Source organism: Haliotis rufescens, unplaced genomic scaffold (genome assembly GCF_023055435.1).
Source record: "Haliotis rufescens isolate VD_foot unplaced genomic scaffold, xgHalRufe1.0.p SCAF_13, whole genome shotgun sequence".
Taxonomy (NCBI): Eukaryota; Metazoa; Mollusca; class Gastropoda; order Lepetellida; family Haliotidae; genus Haliotis; species Haliotis rufescens.
Genome location: NW_025963813.1, coordinates 25,551,167 through 25,574,640, shown reverse-complemented (window position 1 = coordinate 25,574,640; position 23,474 = coordinate 25,551,167). Strand labels below are relative to the sequence as shown.

General features: G+C 37.8%; 1 protein-coding gene across 3 annotated transcripts in view; it reads left to right on the top strand.

The window, feature by feature from the left end:
• The first annotated feature begins 7,100 nt into the window (after window positions 1-7,100).
• The window catches only part of LOC124110781 (guanine nucleotide-binding protein subunit beta), a 41,429-nt gene continuing 25,055 nt past the window's right edge, over window positions 7,101-23,474 (top strand). For 2 of the 3 annotated variants that reach the window (XM_046470193.1, XM_046470192.1), the window contains exons 1-2: window positions 18,853-19,010; window positions 20,912-21,036. The gene's annotated coding sequence lies outside the window, so the exon portion shown is untranslated. Of the gene's footprint in view, window positions 7,252-18,852; window positions 19,011-20,911; window positions 21,037-23,474 lie in introns of those variants that run through there. The other variant, XM_046470194.2, reaches the window with a different exon arrangement.

The following is a 23,474-nucleotide window of genomic DNA, read 5'->3' as shown; positions in this document are numbered from 1 at the left end:
TAGGAATAATCCACCCCTGCCCCATACGTCACTGACCAATACACCCCTGCCCCATCTTCGCTATGCTTGCTGTTTTGAAGAATTAAGTCTCCAATTGTCATTGCTTTCATTTTTAGAAAATATCCATTAAAGTAAAGTTTGTAAATTATTAACACAATCGGTAAAGTTTATTTAAGCTAACTATCGATACGTTAAGGTGATCTGCTCAGTTGTATACTCACACGCAAAAGAAACGCAAGTCGAGTATGCAGTATACATGTTATTTATTTTCAATAGTAAAAACAAGAAATACTAATAGGGCAAGATTGACAAAAAATTGACTGAAGACAGTTTAATGGATTAAAAGGCAGATGACATAATTGTTTTTTTTTAAATATTAAGGGCTTACACAGTTTCGGGTCAATACCCAAAATGTCAGTCAATACCTGGTGGAACCACCATTAGCATTGATCACTGCCACACATCTCCTGTACATTGAGTGGATCAGACGATTTGTGAAGGCCCTAGAGATCCTCCTGCATACATCCAGAGCAGCTGTGCGTAGTTCATCGGCAGTTGTAGGGACTGGGCGCACATTGTGCAGACGCCTTTGAACCTCATCCCACAAGTGTTCGATGGGGTTTAGATCAGGGCTAAGGGCTGTCCACGGTAGAACATGTTGTGTTGTTGCAGAAAGGCCATGGTAGCTCTGGCAACATGGGGACGAGCGTTGTCCTGCTGGAAAATGTGTTGTTGATGTTGTGCAAAAAATGGAACAACGTGGGGTCTGATCACTTGGTCGATATACCGCTGAGCAGTGACGCCGTGTCCCCGACCTTGACCAACATTCAGAAAGCACATGGGTCCAAGTCTCGCATTAAGTCCAATCCCTGCCAGTATCATGACGCTAGGTCCACCACATGGATCCCTTTCCACGTTTCTGTCAGCGAAACGATCATCTCGACGCCGCCAAATTCTGACTCTGACGGATGTCGCTGATGTTGACGGGTAATCTGCCGATCTTGTCGAGGTGTGGTGACCCTAGGACGACCGCTCCGAGGAAGGTCATCTGTGGTCTGTGTAGCATTGTATCGATGCAGGAGACGGTAAATTGTGGTTGTGTTAACGTTGAAATGACGGGCAACATCTTGGGCAGACTCTCCAGCTTCCAAACGTCAGATAGCCTGGTTTCTCTGAATTTGAGTTAGGCGTGGCATTGTTGACCAAGTAGTGGTAGAATCGGCCACAGTTTTATACCCACTACAGTTCGTGACAGTTCGTGCATTTTCGATTTCGCGAAAATGGGTGCATGATACCCACATATTCATTGAAATGGTGCGTTTTGGCGATTCGATTTTTATGTTGCGTTTTTACTCGGGGCTTCAAAAATGCAACCAAAAATATTGTGCTTCAATATTCAAGCTTCACTACCTGCTTAAACTCGTATCAATTGCTTAAAACCACTTGCGTTTCTTTTGCGTGTGAGTATATTATCACAGTCTCTGGGGTTTATTTCTATAATGCCGAGGGTATAACATTGGTCGTCACAGTAAATACATCCCAACGTTATAACAGATCAACGGACCCAAGTCACGGGACTACAACATACGGGTGTTGTGGGGAATGGAAGGTGAACAAACCAACTCCCCGCTGTGATTGACCAACACTGATACCAGTGGAGGTATCCCAGACTGCTTTCCCTTCTTACATCACCTTATCCTTCTCCTCAGTGCTGGCCAAGCTCCTTCTATCTCCGGCCCCGATGATGCATATATACTCTTCAAAAAAAAAGAAACTTGACACTGACTTTCAAAATGTTATATAATGCGATTGTTTCAAAATAGGACACAGAAACCATAATTGAAACACTGTTTGAAGATCAATGTACACAATGTTCAAATCATTAATCGTGTCACCTAGACAGACACACGCACACGATACAGTTAATGTCACAGGGATACAGAAAATGTCAGTATCGGTTGTGCCCACCACGTGCATCAATCACCGCTTGACACCGACGACGCATAGATGCAATCAAGTTGTCAATAACACGCTGTGGGATGTGCTGCCATTCATGCTGAAGTGCATCAAGAAGCGCCGGAAGTGTTTTGGGCGGTGGATTCCTTCTGCGAACGCGTCGATCCAACTCGTCCCACAGATACTCAATCGGGGACAAATCTGGTGACCGGGCTGGCCAAGGTAATGTCTGGATGTTGTTGTGTTGTAAGAAGTCCTGACAAACACGTGCAATATGAGGAAGAACGTAAGGCTGTAGGATCAAGTCTCTGTAACGCACACCTGTCAATGCACCTGCCACATGCACGAGAGGCGTCCTACCACCGTGATGAATTCCGGCCTATACCATGACACAATGGGACAACCTGCTGCACACAGTTGGGGGCGTAACGTTCACCCCGACGTCTGTAGACACGTGTGAGTAGAAAACGGGACTCGTCAGTAAACAGTACATTTCTCCACCTTGCACGGGCCCATCTAACCCTCTGTTGGCACCAAAGTAGACGGTCCGCCAGATGACGTGGGGTCAATGTATGACGTCGAACAGGTCTTCGTGCAAAAAGTCCAGCCTCCCTCAGTCTGTTGCGTACCGTTTGATCTGATATTCTGCGTACCCCAGGGATCTGTGTGGTTGTAGACGTGGCTGTGGTAGTGCGGTCTCGGAGGTGTCGCAGCCGGATGTATCGATCTTGTGCTTGGGTTGTCACCCTTGGTCTTCTTGACCTTGGTCTTTCGTCAACTCTATTGGTGTTGTTGTATCGGGTCCACAGTGCGGAGATTGTCTGTCTGGATACGCCAAAGTGCCTGGCCACTTCTTGCTGAGTTGCTCCAGCTTGTAATCTCCCAATGGCGTTGTTCCGTTGAGCTGCATTCAGTCTTGGCATTCTGTCACCGCCTCTACTGCCGTTATAAGGACTGTATGAACAGCCGTTGATGTGGATTTTTATACCCATTCATGGGTGTCAACTTCTTTTTAATGAGGAACACAACGTTTCGGAGTATATAGACTACTTACTCCTTCATCGGGTAAATACTAATTAATGATATGAAGCAGAGAACATATATATGTACCTGTAAGGACAATAAAAACTGATAAGATAACAGAGGTGGAAACTTAACAAGGGAATCCAACAGTTCATTGGCGCTGATAGGTAATTACCAAAGGCAAATTGAAGCCAGCACTTAACAGTTAATTAGCGCTAATAGGTGATAGCAATAGACAACTGGATGCCAGAACTTAAATTACCACTGATTGGTTATAGGCAATGGACAATAGGTCAATGGGCAAACTTGAGGCAGGGGGTAATTAGCACCGATAGGTAATAGCAAAATGGAAGTGGCAATGGACAAATGGAAGCGACAAGGATAATTAGCACAGACATAATCAAGCAATAAGTCTCAAGCACTGGACAGATAGGTTCCCTGGTCATGGTTCATGCCTGGCTGGTGTCTCCCGATGTCAATGGCTTCCTGTGGTTTTCTTTGTCGACAGTTGTTTTTGGTAGACAGGACTTCCCACATGATAACATGATCTTGATTCTTGAGGATGTTTTCGGAAATAGCGGATTTCAGGTCTAGTTTGTTGACAGAGGTCTCATGTACTTTGAGTCTGGTGTTGAGGAGTCTGAGGGTTTCTCCAATGTATTGATGGCCACATTTGCAGGGGATCTGGTATATACATCCTCTGGGGATCTCCTGCAACTGTGGCCACCAATACATTGGAGAAATCCTCAGACTCCTCAACACCAGACTGAAGGAACATCAGACCTGGAACATACAGGTACATATATATGTTCTCTGCTTCATACCATTTATTCACCTGATCAAGGAGTACGTATATACTTCGAAACGTTGTGTTCCTCATAATGAAGAAGTTGACATAGGGGAATATAGGCATTTGTTGAGGGATTACTAGTATTCTTCTTCTGTGTGAGTAATCATCACGAATTAAATTAATTCAATATCTGCCAAACAACACTGGGATTACATGTTTCATCACCAAGGCTTCCATGTCTCGTTCAGGCCAAATAAGAACATGCCCGGTCCATGGACAGCACTGGGGACAACAAGGGTTTTTCTCTCTTGGGAAAAGATATTAAGTTTATTAAGGTTTATTAAGGATTTAATGCGAAGAGGTTTTAATACCCATCCTCGATGACACAGAATGACATACCGCCGATCTGGAGCCTGACATAAATGATGAGTGACTCAATGAAATGGAATGATGTAGTGCCATCCGACAAGAACATGCATCGATAAATGTATATTGAAACGTTGGTTAAAATGATTATGTCAATGTTTACCTGATCGTTCAACGAGTTTTGAAATAAATTGGTTTGCAATAGACCGAGGTAGCATAACTGTACTTGTAGCAGGAACTGGAGGAAAGACCAAATATGTAGCTAACGTAATGGCTCATCTATAAGTGATTAACATGCTGCGGACCTTACGTCGGGGCAGTGTTTTACAATCAATGATGACATTTCTAGCCAAAGAATATTTCATTGTCCGATTTTCTTGCCTTGTACAAAGTATGATATGGTTACATCTGGATGAGTTGAGGCGCACATACGGGATCATCAACCACCTGGTTCAAGTCGGCTCCTGCGACAAGAACGGTGTCGGCTCGATATGTAGACAAGTCCATGTTAGGAAGTGCCGAACCGAAGACAGCAACACATGGGATACCATAGTGCAGACAGATTAGAATCACCCAAGCGTATCGATGTTAATCACATCTCTACAGTCACTACAGTTATGCGATAATCCTAAGGCGAGTGTGTATTTTGAAGCCTGTGATTTTTCTGCTGTATTTGTTTAGCCAGTAATTTAAACCGCGTCAGGCGGTAATCCTAGGCTATACATCCCTTACGCTACGTGTACACGGTGGTAAAATCTGACCTTTAAAGTTTATCTGTACAATTTGTTTACCTGTCCAAATATTCTCTTAGTATCGTATAAATATATCTTGTTACCAGATACCTATTCATATATTTATATGCATGTATTGATAACTATATTAACTCTGTGCCCAGAATAAAGTCTTGTCCACTTTAACATGTTGTTTTCTCAGTCATTTAGGTATACCGCCGTCTAGTCTGTACGTACTCAGCCCCGTTTTATTACAACATATATATTGATTATCGATCTGATCGTCTTGACTGGCCACGGCCATTTTGTTTGAAACAATATTAGATTAGAGATGATATTAGAGGTGGAATCTGATTGGTCAATAGGAGGGACATAGCTTGTAATAGCCACTGGTGGCGCTACGATCGAGCCACGGAATTCCAGCGTAGTTCGGCAAGGGTGGAAACTGGCCAGAAACCTATGACCGTGGGTTCGAATCACGGTTGACCCCGATCATGTTTCTTGGTTTTACGGCACCATACCCGTGCTTGTGGGTTTTACCAAAATGGTAAACGTCTGAGACCTGCTTGACTTCGGGATCTCCTGCCGCATTAATCTGACACGCCGTGATTTAACTGGAATACTGTTCAAGGCCGCATTGAACCCAACTCATTCACTCATTCCTTCACTGATATTGGCCTTGTTATAGGTTCCAAGGTCAGTTATAGGGCCACTACAGCCCACCGAGGACCAGTATGACTGACCGAGGACCTATAACAAGGCAAATATGAAAACACCCATTTAACGACATAGTTATTTATCTACTACCTAAACTAATATGTTTCCTAGAACCAGTCAAGGAGACCAAGAACAAGCATACACAACAGGATCCACGCTCTACCGAAGTGTGATGACAGCAGACTATCACCTAGCTAGGATTGCAATGTGAGGAATGCAATCACGCGTAAACGCCCCAAATTTTGAGCGTATTGTGGACAGTCGATTAATATTACATTAAAACGATGAGTAGGGCCACTTAGTTTGTATTGTTCATATCGTTATTAGCTAGCTCTCTCTCTCTCTCTCTCTCTCTCTCTCTCTCTCTCTCTCTCTCTCTCTCTCTCTCTCTCTCTCTCTCTCTCTCTCTCTCTTTTCATGTGATAAGGGGCACTGTATGAGAATATAAGAATATAATACAAAATAGTGTAATCAGGATGACTGTTGCATCTATTTTCTTTCAACTCGTGATGTCCTAAATAATAATGTTCTTATTTCACAACATGAAGCATGGAGACCTTGTTGCATGGGCGTGTTGCATGGACTTCTGGAGAGCAACCTCTACCCATGGGCTCGCTCAACTAGCCATCTCGCTTGTTCCATCTCGTCACCCGAGACGTGTCAATCAACTGTCATTGATAGCTGATATCGACATGACTTACCTTGAAACGCATCAGCTTGCAGAAACACCTATATCTAATTCTGTATAATCACGGAAGTCTATCTCGGGGCGGGCTCCGACCTAACCGCGATATTAAATGTCCTAAAGACACTATAAGAGATTAAGTCCTGCGGACATCATCTGGCCTGCCAACAATGTTTACTTACCAAGCTTTGCAGTATACATGTACATGTAGATATTAATTAGCGGTGAATAATGACTACTGAATACGAAACATCACTGGTAGCAAATAATAATAATAATAATAATAATAATAATAATAATAATAATAATAATAAAAATAAAATAAACATAATAATAATAATAATAATTTATACGAGGACACACACACACACAGAAAATAGTAATTGTTTGTAATTTGATATCGAGTACATACTTTGTCTGTACAAGTATAATACAGTCACAACAAGAAACCCAATAATGATATACAGGCGACAGCCTTAAATTCTTGAGTGTTCAATTGTAGATACAGATACACGTGTGATCAGTGGTGCCCGTCTTTCCCTTGAAAAGTTGCAATTATGTTCATAATCCGACGTCGTATAATTATATTACACTCAGTTATGGTCGATTGAAAATCAAACTGTAGCCGGCTCATAAGCAGACCGCGCCGGCAATCAAAGCGAGTTAATCGATGTTGTCGGGGATGATGGATTCTATGGCATCCAAGGATGATATGGACATGAGTAGTCAAGTGATTACACGCAATGTACTTACCATATAGGTAATTACCCACAGCCAGTATTGATACAAGGATTAGGAGACTCGCTGGGTCCTCGCCTCAACTCAATATCTTCCAGCTATACATGGTGAGTCGGGTCGGTCCTACACTCCACTGCGACCTGTTCTGGTGAAACATCCGCACGCTCAACTCGATACGTACTTGCACCTGGATATTAGGGCTTCTTGTTCGAGAAAATGTGAATTTGTGACACACTTACATTCAGGTAGGCCTTATGTTATTTTTATTTGTTGTTTGTGTTGAATGTTCTCTAAAGTGTTCACTTTCTAATTACTTCACCATTAAATTATAAACTAAGATTGACTGAAATCAATACTATCGCGCTTCCAAGCATGGGTCCAGTGCATACGTTTGAGGCAAATTCTACACATATAAGGTTTCAAGAAAGTTATTGGCTAAATCCACGCTCCAAAAATGAAATCTATTTGAGGCTTAACCCAAGCATCACTTCAAACAGGGGTCTATGTATGTTGTCGGCTGAACTCAAGCATCACTTCAAACAGGGATCTATGTATGTTGACTGCTAAACTCAAGTATCATTTCAAAAAGGGATCTATGTGTGTTGTCTGCTAAACCCAAGCATCACTCTAATCAGGGATCTATGTATGTTGTCGGCTGAACCCAAGCATCACTTCAAACAGGGATCTATGTATGTTGTCGGCTGAACCCAAGCATCACTCTAATCAGGGATCTATGTATGTTGTCTGCTAAACCCAAGCATCACTTCAAACAGGGATCTATGTATGTTGTCGGCTGAACCCAAGCATCACTTCAAACAGGGATCTGTGTATGTTGTCGGCTAAACTCAAGCATCACTCTAATCAGGGATCTATGTATGTTGTCTGCTAAACCCAAGCATCACTCTAATCAGGGATCTATGTATGTTGTCGGCTGAACCAAAGCATCACTTCAAACAGGGATCTATGTATGTTGTCGGCTGAACCAAAGCATCACTTCAAACAGGGATCTGTGTATGTTGTCGGCTAAACTCAAGCATCACTCTAATCAGGGATCTATGTGTGTTGTCTGCTAAACCCAAGCATCACTCTAATCAGGGATCTATGTATGTTGTTGGCTAAACCCAAGCATCACTCTAATCAGGGATCTATGTATGTTGTCGGCTGAACCAAAGCATCACTTCAAACAGGGATCTGTGTATGTTGTCGGCTAAACTCAAGCATCACTCTAATCAGGGATCTATGTATGTTGTCGGCTGAACCCAAGCATCACTCTAATCAGGGATCTATGTATGTTGTCTGCTGAACCCAAGCATCACTCTAATCAGGGATCTATGTATGTTGTATGCTAAACCCAAGCATCACTTCAAACAGGGATCTATGTATGTTGTCGGCTGAACCCAAGCATCACTTCAAACAGGGATCTATGTATGTTGTCGGCTGAACCCAAGCATCACTTCAAACATGGGTCTATGTATGTTGTCGGCTGAACCCAAGCATCACTTCAAACATGGGTCTATGTATGTTGTCTGCTAAACCCAAGCATCACTTCAAACATGGGTCTATGTATGTTGTCGGCTGAACCCAAGCATCACTTCAAACAGGGATCTATGTATGTTGTCGGCTGAACCCAAGCATCACTTCAAACATGGATCTATGTATGTTGTCGGCTGAACCCAAGCATCACTTCAAACAGGGATCTATGTATGTTGTCGGCTAAACTCAAGCATCACTCTAATCAGGGATCTATGTATGTTGTCTGCTAAACCCAAGCATCACTCTAATCAGGGATCTATGTATGTTGTCTGCTAAACCCAAGCATCACTCTAATCAGGGATCTATGTATGTTGTCGGCTAAACCCAAGCATCACTTCAAACAGGGATCTATGTATGTTGTCTGCTAAACTCAAGCATCACTCTAATCCGGGATCTATGTATGTTGTCGGCTAAACCCAAACATCACTCTAATCAGGGATCTATGTATGTTGTCGGCTAAAACGAGCATCACTCTAATCAGGGATCTATGTATGTTGTCGGCTGAACTCAAGCATCACTTCAAACAGGGATCTATGTATGTTGTCTGCTAAACTCAAGCATCACTCTAATCAGGGATCTATGTATGTTGTCGGCTAAACCCAAACATCACTCTAATCAGGGATCTATGTATGTTGTCGGCTAAAACGAGCATCACTCTAATCAGGGATCTATGTATGTTGTCGGCTGAACCCAAGCATCACTCTAATCAGGGATCTATGTATGTTGTCTGCTGAACCCAAGCATCACTCTAATCAGGGATCTATGTATGTTGTATGCTAAACCCAAGCATCACTTCAAACAGGGATCTATGTATGTTGTCGGCTGAACCCAAGCATCACTTCAAACAGGGATCTATGTATGTTGTCGGCTGAACCCAAGCATCACTTCAAACATGGGTCTATGTATGTTGTCGGCTGAACCCAAGCATCACTTCAAACATGGGTCTATGTATGTTGTCTGCTAAACCCAAGCATCACTTCAAACATGGGTCTATGTATGTTGTCGGCTGAACCCAAGCATCACTTCAAACAGGGATCTATGTATGTTGTCGGCTGAACCCAAGCATCACTTCAAACATGGATCTATGTATGTTGTCGGCTGAACCCAAGCATCACTTCAAACAGGGATCTATGTATGTTGTCGGCTAAACTCAAGCATCACTCTAATCAGGGATCTATGTATGTTGTCTGCTAAACCCAAGCATCACTCTAATCAGGGATCTATGTATGTTGTCGGCTAAACCCAACCATCACTTCAAACAGGGATCTATGTATGTTGTCTGCTGAACCCAAGTATCACTTCAAAGAGGGATCTATGTATGTTGTCGGCTAAACCCAAGCATCTCTTGAAGCAGGGATCTATGTATGTTGTCGGCTAAACTCAAGCATCACTTCAAGCAAGGATCTATGTAAGTTGTCGGCTGAACCCAAGCATCACTCTAATCAGGGATCTATGTATGTTGTCGGCTAAACTCAAGCATCACTCTAATCAGGGATCTATGTATGTTGTCTGCTGAACCCAAGTATCACTTCAAAGAGGGATCTATGTATGTTGTCGGCTAAACCCAAGCATCACTTCAAGCAGGGATCTATGTATGTTGTCCGCTAAACCCAAGTATCACTTCAAAGAGGGATCTATGTATGTTGTCGGCTAAACTCAAGCATCACTCTAATCAGGGATCTATGTATGTTGTCGGCTAAACCCAAGCATCACTTCAAGCAGGGATCTATGTATGTTGTCGGCTGAACCCAAGCATCACTTCAAGCAGGGATCTATGTATGTTGTCGGCTAAACCCAAGCATCACTTCAAGCAGGGATCTATGTATGTTGTCTGCTAAACCCAAGCATCACTTCAAGCAGGGATCTATGTATGTTGTCGGCTAAACCCAAGCATCACTTCAAGCAGGGATCTATGTATGTTGTCGGCTGAACCCAAGCATCACTTCAAGCAGGGATCTATGTATGTTGTCGGCTTAACCCAAGCATCACTTGAAGCAAGGATCTATGTAAGTTGTCGGCTAAACCCACGCGTGCGTCGCTTCAATCAGGGAATCTATCTTACTCGTATACATTGTAAGCAAAAGCTATAACTATTGGCTTTAATCCCGGCGTGCGTCGTTCTCCTAGGTTAATAATATATCGCCTTGAAGCCATAATGTTTGAATGCCAACAGTTTAAGTCAGTGCGCCTCGCCCGCAAGTAAGCTTAGGTCGTCACGCGCGTTTTGCTATTTTGACTTCTCATCCAGATATTGTTAAAAAATTGCGATCAAAGTTGGAAAAACGAAACGCTTTTAGGAATGCCATTGTCGTGGGAAATGAGTGACATGACTGTGTGGTTTCCTTATTTGAGGCATGATGATCGGATACAAATCGGAGAATGGTAACGTCATTAAAATATCTTGCTCGAAATATATATATATATATATATATATATATATATATATATATATATGGTCAATTGATTTGGAAAGTCCCTTTGAGCCAAAATATTGAGTAACAAATACATGTATATATAGGACAGATTATGCGTGTGTGTGTACAGAACACAAAATTCATGCACGTATACAACCAATAATACATGTATGTGTAGAACAAATAAAGATTATGTATAGTACGTGTATAAAACAGATACTACATTTATGTATGTATAGAACACATAATACATTTATGTATGTGTAGGACTGATACTACATTTATGTATGTATAGAGCACATAATACATTTATGTATGTGTAGGGCAGATGATACATTTATGTATGTGTAGAACAGATAATATAATACATTTATGTATTTGTAGGACAGATAATACATTTATGTATGTGTAGAACAGATAATACATGTATGTGTGTGTAGCACAGATAATACATTTATGTGTGTGTAGGAAAGATACTACATTTATGTATGTGTAGGACAGATAATACATTTATGTATGTGTAGAACAGATAATATAATACATTTATGTATTTGTAGGACAGATAATACATTTATGTATGTGTAGAACAGATAATACATGTATGTGTGTGTAGCACAGATAATACATTTATGTGGGTGTAGGAAAGATACTACATTTATGTATGTGTAGGACAGATAATACATTTATGTATGTGTAGGACAGATAATACATTTACGTATGTGTAGAACAGATAATATTATACATTTATGTATGTGTAGGACAGATAATACATGTATGTATTTGTAGGACAGATAATACATTTATGTATGTGTAGAACAGATAATACATGTATGTGTGTGTAGCACAGATAATACATTTATGTGTGTGTAGGAAGGATACTACATTTATGTATGTGTAGGACAGATAATACATTGACGTATGTGTAGGACAGATAATACATTTATGTATGTGTAGAACAGATAATATAATACATTTATGTATGTGTAGATCAGATAATACATGTATGTGTGTGTAGCACAGATAATACATTTATGTGTGTGTAGGAAAGATACTACATTTATGTATGTGTAGCACAGATAATACATTTATGTGTGTGTAGCGAAGATAATACATTTATGTGTGTAGGACAGATAATACATTTATGTATGTGTAGAACAGATAATACATTTATGTATGTGAAGATCAGATAATACATTTATGTATGTGTAGGACAGATACTATATGTATGTATGTGTAGATCAGATAATACATTTATGTATGTGTAGAACAGATAATATAATACATTTATGTATGTGTAGAACAGATAATACATGTATGTGTGTGTAGCACAGATAATACATTTATGTGTGTGTAGAACAGATACTACATTTATGTATGTGTAGGACAGATAATACATTTATGTATGTGTAGGACAGATAATACATTTATGTATGTGTAGAACAGATAATATAATACATTTATGTATGTGTAGGACAGATAATACATGTATGTATTTGTAGGACAGATAATACATTTATGTATGTGTAGAACAGATAATACATGTATGTGTGTGTAGCACAGATAATACATTTATGTGTGTGTAGGAAGGATACTACATTTATGTATGTGTAGGACAGATAATACATTGACGTATGTGTAGGACAGATAATACATTTATGTATGTGTAGAACAGATAATATAATACATTTATGTATGTGTAGATCAGATAATACATGTATGTGTGTTTAGCACAGATAATACATTTATGTGTGTGTAGGAAAGATACTACATTTATGTATGTGTAGCACAGATAATACATTTATGTGTGTGTAGCGAAGATAATACATTTATGTGTGTAGGACAGATAATACATTTATGTATGTGTAGAACAGATAATACATTTATGTATGTGTAGAACAGATAATATAATACATTTATGTATGTGTAGAACAGATAATACATGTATGTGTGTGTAGCACAGATAATACATTTATGTGTGTGTAGAACAGATACTACATTTATGTATGTGTAGGACAGATAATACATTTATGTATGTGTAGGACAGATAATACATTTATGTATGTGTAGAACAGATAATATAATACATTTATGTATGTGTAGGACAGATAATACATGTATGTATTTGTAGGACAGATAATACATTTATGTATGTGTAGAACAGATAATACATGTATGTGTGTGTAGCACAGATAATACATTTATGTGTGTGTAGGAAAGATACTACATTTATGTATGTGTAGGACAGATAATACATTTATGTATGTGTAGGACAGATAATACATTTATGTATGTGTAGAACAGATAATATAATACATTTATGTATGTGTAGATCAGATAATACATGTATGTGTGTGTAGCACAGATAATACATTTATGTATGTGTAGGACAGATAATACATTTATGTATGTGTAGGACAGATAATACATTTATGTGTGTGTAGAACAGATAATATAATACATTTATGTATGTGTAGATCAGATAATACATGTATGTGTGTGTAGCACAGATAATACATTTATGTGTGTGTAGGAAAGATACTACATTTATGTATGTGTAGAACAGATAATACATTTATGTATGTGAAGATCAGATAATACATTTATGTATGTGTAGGACAGATACTATATTTATGTATGTGTAGATCAGATAATACATTTATGTGTGTGTAGCACAGACAATATAATACATTTATGTATATATAGAACACATAATACATTTTTGTATGTGTAGGACAGATAATACATTGACGTATGTGTAGGACAGATAATCCTTTAATGTATGTGTAGGACAGATAATACATTTATGTATGTGTAGAACAGATAATATATTTATGTATGTGTACATCAGATAATACATTTATGTGTGTGTAGGACAGATAATACATTTATGTATGTGTAGAACAGATAATATAATACATTTATGTATGTGTAGGACAGATACTACATTTATGTATGTGAAGATCAGATAATACATTGATGTGTGTGTAGCTCAGACAATATAATAGATTTATGTATATATAGAACACATAATACATTTTTGTAAGTGTAGGACAGATAATACTCTTATGTATGTGTAGGACAGATAATACATTGACGTATGTGTAGGACAGATACTACATTTATGTATGTGTAGATCAGATTATACATTTATGTGTGTGTAGATCAGATAATACATTTATGTGTGTGTAGGACAGATAATACATTTATGTGTGTGTAGATCAGATACTACATTTATGTGTGTGTAGGACAGATACTACATTTATGTATGTGTAGATCAGATAATACATTTATGTGTGTGTAGATCAGATAATACATTTATGTGTGTAGGACAGATACTACATTTATGTATGTGTAGGACAGATAATACATTTATGTGTGTGTAGATCAGATACTACATTTATGTGTGTGTAGGACAGATACTACATTTATGTATGTGTAGATCAGATAATACATTTATGTGTGTGTAGATCAGATAATACATTTATGTGTGTGTAGGACAGATACTACATTTATGTATGTGTAGGACAGATAATACATTTATGTATGTGTAGGACAGATTCTACATTTATGTATGTGTAGAACAGATAATACATTCATGTATGTATAGAACACATAATACATTAATGTGTGTATAGAACACATAATACATTGATGTATGTGTAGATCAGATAATACATTTATGTATGTGTAGATCAGATAATACATTTATGTGTGTGTAGCACAGATAATACATTTATGTATGTGTAGAACAGATAATGTAATACATTTATGTTTATATAGAACACATAATACATGTATGTATTTGTAGGACAGATACTACATTTATGTATGTGTAGAACAGATAATACATTTATGTGTGTGTAGGACAGATAATACATTTATGTATGTGTAGATCAGATAATACATTTATGTATGTGTATGGCAGAAAATACATTGATGCATGTGTAGAACAGATAATATAATACATTTTTGTATATATAGAACACATAATACATTTATGTATGTGTTGGACAGATAATACATTGATGTATGTGTAGGACAGATAATACATTTGTGTATGTTTAGGACAGATAATACATTGATGTATGTTTAGAACAGATAATCCTTTAATGTATGTGTAGATCGGATAATACATTTATGTATGTGTAGATCAGATAATACATTTATGTGTGTGTAAGACAGATTGTACATTTATGTAAGTGTAGGGCAGATAATACATTTATGTATATGTAGAACAGATAATATAATACATCTATGTATATATAGAACACATAATACAATTATGTGTAGGATAGATAATACTCTTATGTATGTGTAGAACAGATAATACATTGATGTATGTATAGAACAGATAAACCTTTAATGTATGTGTAGATCAGATAATAGATTTATGTGTGTGTAGAACAGATATTACATTTATGTATGTGTAGGACAGATAATACATTTATGTATGTGTAGATCAGATAATACATTTATGTATGTGTAGAACAGATAATATAATACATTTATGTATATATAGAACACATAATACATTTATGTATGTGTTGGACAGATAATACATTGATGTATGTGTAGATCAGATAATACATTTATGTATATGTAGGGCAGATAATACATTTATGTATATGTAGAACAGATAATATAATACATCTATGTATATATAGAACACATAATACATTTATGTGTAGAACAGATAATACATTTATGTATGTATAGAACAGATAAACCTTTATGTATGTGTAGATCAGATAATACATTTATGTATGTGTAGAACAGATAATATAATACATTTATGTATATATAGAACACATAATACATTTATGTATGTGTAGAACAGATAATTCATTTATGTATATGTAGGGCAGATAATACATCTATGTATGTGTAGAACAGATAATATAATACATTTATGTATGTGTAGATCGGATAATACATTTATGTATGTGTAGAACAGATAATATAATACATTTATGTATATATAGAACACATTATACATTTATGTATGTGTAGGACAGATAATACATTTATATATGTGTAGAACAGATAATACATTTATGTATGTGTAGGACAGATTATACATGTATGCATGCATAGCACAGATAATACATTTATGTGTGCATCGAACAAATAAAGATATATGTATTCAACAAATACCACAGGTATGTACACAATGAAATATAGGTATGTGTGTCGTTGAAATAGATGGTTTACATGTTAAAACGATGAAATATATAATTAACATATTATAACGTTGAAAAAGATTATTAACATGTTATAACGTTTAAGTTGATGATTAACACGTTATAACGTTAAAATAATTCACATGATTGTTGTGTTTACTGCATGCAGTAGAACTGTTGATCATATTAATATTCTATATATCATCCTTTGAAATGTTATCGAGATAGCATTCAGTGAAAGGGCAATTTAGCATTACCTACTGGGCAGACGGGCATACATGCGTGGATAGGCAACATTGTGCCCGAAAAAGCGAACAATTTTCCACCATCCAAATGTGTGCGGGTTAACCAGATACTATCTCGTATTGGTTGTTCACGGAGATCCATTTCTCATCAACTTCCTAAAACAAGTGTCACAAATTCCCTCCTTTGTTCTGAGAGGAAAACAAACACTGTTGTGCACGTTGAACTATTGGGAGAATAAAGTGGACATCATTTCCTATAGTAACGTATAAAAGCAGGAGTTATTAGATAGGACTCGTGGGCTATAATGTCTACCCATGGAAAGGGCCAAATAGTTAGGTAAACCTTAACAGTCAGTGGACAAATAATCTAAAACATTAACACGTACATGAAAGTCTTTTTTAAACTTTCAGAAAAATGTAATGCCTGATTTTTAGTCCCCACCCACAAAAAGCCAACAAACAACAATAACAAAAGAGCAACAAAAACAGCAAAAGAAAGAACAAAAGCCTTTGCTTAAGACGAACTTGCTACCATGTTTCTATGTGACAATATAAAGAATGTGCATTTAAAATATCCTGATATATATGGCTTCAGTTTACCATCTGGTTGTTTGCTGTGTTAAGTTTCATGAAGACATCGTACAAATTTCGGTGTCAATATAAAAAGAAACAAACGTTATCAAACCATTGATTTAAACATATTTTATTCAGATTGAAATGGATTGGGAACAAGTTATCCAACTTAGGACTCCCTCTCCATGGTATTTACAAAGCTTGTGCAGTAAATCATATACAAGGAAAACAGAAAAGAAGATGAGTTTAAAGATAACAAGAAATGTACAAAAGAGAGAGACTAGTATATGTACATTAAAGTGTTACCCAAATCTCTTTGTATGACTTATAAACATTTGCACTGCTTTAAAGATGTGTTGATTTTCGATAATGGACAAACATTCATCTCCGTTTAACATCAAACTTAAATCTAATTTAACATTTTTGTTGTCGGCGTTCTGTAAAATGTCCCGAATTATTATTAACATAGTTTTTCTTTGGTGGACGTACAATGGACACTTTAATAAATAATTATGTGCGTTTTCACATGGATTACCACATTGACATATTGGATCACATTTTATCTCTATTCTGTATAAATCATAATTTAACTGGCTCTTCATGTATCTTAATCGAGTATGATAAATATTCAACTTTCTAACACCATAGGAAAAATATGGAGGTGCATTGACTTGCTTTATTTGTATGTATGTCTTGAATTGGGATGTAGATGTACAATTTCTACCTGCTGCAGGAATAGTGTTCCATAACCTTACAGTTGATGGAATAAAAGAACACGTTGAGTGTTTTAATCTAGTATATGGAATCTCAATATTGTCTGAATTTCTTAAATCATATGATATATTTGAACCTACAGTGGTTGGTACAATGTCTTTAAGGTAAGTTGGGGCAATATTACTTTGTATTTTGTAGAACAAACATAGCTTGCGTTTCCTCCTTCGTTCTATTAACGTTTCCCATCCTGTTTCATAATACAGATGTGTGTGCGAAGTATACTTTGGGAGCCCAGTAACTACTCTGGCAGCTTCTAGTTGGAGATTTTCTAACTGAGTTGATAATTCTATATTACACCCATCCCACACTTCACACGCATATTCGAAATGGGGTCTTATAAAGATTGTATATACTTTATTTAATGTATTTCTGTTCAATATGAATTTTAATTTTCTCATTGAATTTATCATTTTTGATGTTGATTTAATTATGTTATGTTATGAAGACATCGTACAAATTTCGGTGTCAATATAAAAAGAAACAAACGTTATCAAACCATTTCTTACCAATATAGTTCACAAACTAAAGATTCTTAAAGGATACCGTTGCATGTTTTTATATAGAATATTCAATAATTGGTCACTATATTCAATACCTAAGACAAATAAGTAAGTTTGTTTATTGATATTACCAACTTTATAAATAGATCAATACTAGAAAATAATTGTTGCCATTAAAAAGGCAACCAAGTCCACTAAAATTTAAGTCAAAGAGAGGTAAGTATTATGTACACTATGAATATGATAATCTTATGTTCTACTTACAAGAAATATGGAGTATAGTGTTACAATACTGCAATTATATCTGAAAAATTCTAAGATCGTTAAAGGTTGCTATAGAAACCAATCGATATCATATGACCAATCTTGTTCGTCCCACATTTGGCATAAGTAGATACATTATTCTATCCTCCCTTGCCAATAACCTGCGACTATCGCCTCATTCATTTACCTGTGTTCGTCGAATTTTAATTGTGTCACCAAAATATATGCTCTGTGCATTACGACATGTCAGACTGTGTTCTAGGATACATGCATTATCCCTTTGCCAAAGAATATATTACACTCGCATGATAATTAATAAGGCGTCACTAGCTTGGTAGTGCGCATGCGCTTTTATCGGCTACGGGGTTACCATCTTTGTTATCACGGGCGCCGCACCCTTACCGTTCATGCGAAGACAGTGTTAAAGCAAAAAAGCGTCCGATTTATGTAGTGAAAAGGGAAGAATATCGGGGTCTGTATGACTGGTCGGTGGATAATATTGTGAGTCTGTGCATATTGAGGTAAGTAAGAAGTCCGATTGCAGATAAAACTAGCGCTATAACCATTTTTGCTGTCTTTGTTCTGCCGCGTCTCCCATTGCTCTCTCGCCTCAGCTCTATGCAAATGGCATATTCGATGTGTATTCCGGGTTAGAAGTAGGGGTAAATTACCTTGTTCTGGTATTGCATATGTCTTGTGGATTGGACAGTCATAGAAGTATATGTTGTACTACAAGTGTGAGTATTGTGGACACGGGTGGATTTGCTGATTTCGCATAATCTTGCAGAAAAGGCATCTGACAGCCATGTACGTATTGGGATCCAGCCGACCTAGGTGATGGTACGATTTTGCAACACTGTTTAACGATATATTGCATTTTACCACAACTTGTCCCTTATATTTACCTTATCACATCGCCAGGAGATGTTATGTTCGTTTATTACCCAGCAAATTGTGTATAACGCGCCTATTTCTGTCAACAGTGGACACCATATTTCTAAAATGGCGATCAGACCGGCATATTTTCATATTGATCAATTATGCAGACTCGAAGTACGTCCGCCATTTTATTGGTGGGAAAGGCGTGATTTTTGAGCTATATATATGGTCTATTGATAGTTTATTACTAAAATTTCAATACGAAATTTGTTCATCACGTACGTGGACAAATTATTTCCTTTATGACAGTTGGTGTGGGTTGTTTGTATGAGGTACTCGCTCGCAAGGCCACAGACTGCCATCTTGGTTTAGCTGTCTGGAATAGGAAATATTCACGGGGTAATTTTCCTCGAATTTCGAATAGTTTATAGGTGATTATTCCAGTAATTATGGAAATAGCAATTCGTATCACAGGTACTTTGTATCATGGGTATATGTTTCTGTGTTGTCAGGTCTCTGAGGTTTTTGTTTCAGTAGCTGGCTGGTAGGGTGTATTGTACTCCTGAATGATCAGATTACAAGCTCAATCATAGTGTTTCAGTCTTTCGGGGGTGGACTAAGTTATATGTTGGGAAGTGTTCACATACTCAGGATACAATATCTTTTATTAAAGACGTGTTACTAATTGTTATTCCTGAAGATAATGAAGTTTTGATTATTCAGATGACCATTAATATCTATGCTATATTCTGACTCATTCACAATACAATCATTTATGTTGCTTGTGACTAATTGGCATTTAAACACTTTTGCCTCCCCCGGAATATACCCTGATCAAAACAAAATTACTAACTGCCCTGCTTGTCGGCCTAATGATCTATTGTGATTGTTCATCACACCTAGTTACGTGTTTATTTTGAACCAAGAAACGTGTCCCTTATGTGTGTGTAGTTTGAATGCAGTATGCCATGTGCATTGTTTGTACCAGGCTTATATACTTCATTGTTTGTTAGCCCACCTATGCTCACTGGTTATAACACCTGGTCAGCCTGGACCGTGGCAGCTGCCTACTGGGTGGGGCCTGAAAAGGATGTTAATTACACTACCTAGCATGTCTTTAATTATGTCCATTGAAACTAGTACTGTACGAAAAAAATTCAATTTACTCGCTGACCCTGAAAAAGTTTCCATGTTATCTATGCTGAAAGCAGGCTTGTCTCTGCTCATGTTATCAACCATTAGTTTGTATGGACCACCATGGTAGTAAATCAGTCTTAAGTGATACAGATTGTAGCACTGTTTAAGCAAAGCAGTATGAAGCAACATTGTTGATTAGGGGAAAAGCCCTATGAAGCAACACTGTTGATAAGGGGGAAAAACGTATAAAGCAACGCTGTTGGTCAGGGGAAAGCAGTATGAAGGAACACTATTGATAGGGGAAAGCCCTATAATGCAACACTGTTGATTAGGGGAAAGCAACACTGTTAATTAGCATGATTAGGGGAAAACAGTAAAAAGTGACACTGATTTTTCTTCGTTTCAGATGGCTATGCAGCTCCACTGAACGGCTAATGTGTGGGGAGTGCATGTGTTCTCAGAGAGTGGAGACCTAGTGAACCACACAAGACTGTTTGTATTCCTACGCCAACAGGATTGCCAGGGTTTTTGGTGTGTAACAAATTAATGGATCTATTTTGAACTTTCAATGAATGTTTCAATACCCTGATGGTAATTGTGTGCAAACCATCTGACATTTATATGAATGTAATGGTTTTCTCTGCACAATCTCAGCTCTGTTGTGCCCTTCTCTTCATACACATCACATACCACAACCAATCTGATAGACCACGAGGATCAAATGAAATCACATGCACTTCCAATGGTATATTACAAAAGTTAAAAATTAAGAAAGTTAAAAAAGTTAAAATATAAGTTTGTTTTAGCAGTTTGCATGTTATGATTAGTCTTCTGTAACTACAGACTTGAAAGCTGGATGGTTTCTGGAATTAAGGAGAAACGTATTCACAATCAGCTTCCTGTATACAATGTTTTCTTTACACATGTTTTGTGGCCATAGCAACATCCAACAAAATGGCATACAAAGTTATAAAAAAATGTGCAGGGGGAGCTAGATGTATGGGTCCCTTTTTTTCAGGTTTGTAACAAAATACAGATAAAAGAACACATACAATATACTGTAATCAATATATGAATCATTGTCACAATGAATTGTAATATGAAACTCATATGAAACAAATACCCATCACTAATTGCTATTCAAAGAGTAATGGCATTCTTTTAAGTGGCTGTAAGGCATGTTTTAGAGCAAGTTGTGAGCTCAAATATGGTAAGGAGAGGTTTTTTTCAAATGTTTTCTATCATTTGTGCTTACATTTCCTCAAAAGCTGTTGGAACTTTTATCATTAACCTTACTTTATTCTTCCTCTTGGATGGGACATGCTTTGGAAGGGTTTGGGTTAAGATTAGTCAGGGTTAAGATTAAGGTCGAGGTCAGTTTGTTTTTTTCTTTTTTGAAAAAGCGAAATCATGGTCAGTTTCTCCGGCATGGTTACCTCTAAAAGGCATGAATCTTAATACTGTATATCTTAGTAAATACTATCACACCAAATGTCAATGGCATGTCTTTCAAAGGTCAAGGTCTTCTTTTGAGGTTATAGCATTCATTGCCAGTTACTGTTGCACCTTCAGTTGTTCCTGACACTTTGGCGTGATGGAGTTGATGCATCCTTAGAAGTTGTGTGTTTTCCCATAGTTCCAAGTACGGTTTCAGGAAGGAAGTGCATGTTGGTTTGTTGGTAATTTAGGGACAAATGGGTAGCCTTGTGGTTAAAGCATTTGCTTGTCCCACCAAAGATCTGGTGTTTGCCTCCCCACATGGCTACATTTCTGGTGTCCCCTGCTGTGTTATTGGTTGCCTGTTGCTAATAGCAGCATAAAACCATACTCACTCACAATGGCTCTGATGACTTGTTGCATTGTGATTGATTCTCGTGATGTCAATCACTAGATTGTCTGGTACACTTGATTGTTTACAGACTGCCTGGATGTAGCTTGAAAATTGTTAAGTAAGTTTGTTTGTTGTTTAAGTCACATTCTTAAGTCGCAGCTTTTTGACAGCTGTCTTTAAAAAGAAGCATGTCTTGACCAGACAATCCAGTGATTGACATCATGGGATTGATCCACTCATTTGGGACACGATGACGTGCATGAACCAATTCAGCGAGCCTGACCCCCCAATCCTGTTGGTCGCCTTTTGCAGCAAGCATGGGTTGCTGAAGACCTATTCTACCCCAGAATCTTCACATGTCTTTTTTGTCCAGCATTGAACAGCTAACTAACAAACTGTTGAGTCAGGGTCTCTGGTAAAGAAATAAGGATCACAGTTGGTACTGAAAAGGCTTGATTTATCTTCATTGGGGTTCAGTGTTGAAATTGTCCTCTAGCAACCTGTTCAAAGATGATGCGCCTTAATGGGTCAGAAGGAGAAATGAGAGGGACATGCAGGAGACAATGACAGTACAATGGTTGGATAGTAGACAAGAACCAGATGACATCTTACCCTATGTACGATATAGAGTAGGCATCTTTAACTGAATGGAGGTAGACAATAGGCGTCTTTCACTGGATGGAGCTAGACGGGAGGCGTCGATCACTAGGTGGAGATACAGTAGGCATCTTACACTGGGTGGAGGTAGACAATAGGCGTCGTTCACTAGGTGGAAGTAGACAGGAGGTGTCTTACACTGGTTGGAAGTAGAAAGTAGGTGTCTTACACTGGATGGAGGTAGACAGTAGGTGTCTTACACTGGGTGGAGATACAGTAGATGTCTTACACTGGGTGGAGGTAGACAGTAGATGTCTTACACTGGGTGGAGGTAGACAGTAGGTGTCTTACACTGGGTGGAGATACAGTAGGTGTCTTACACTGGGTGGAGATACAGTAGGTGTCTTACACTGGGTGGAGGTAGACAGTAGGTGTCTTACACTGGGTGGAGATAGACAGTAGGTGTCTTACACTGGGTGGAGATACAGTAGGTGTCTTACACTGGGTGGAGGTAGACAGTAGGTGTCTTACACTGGGTGGA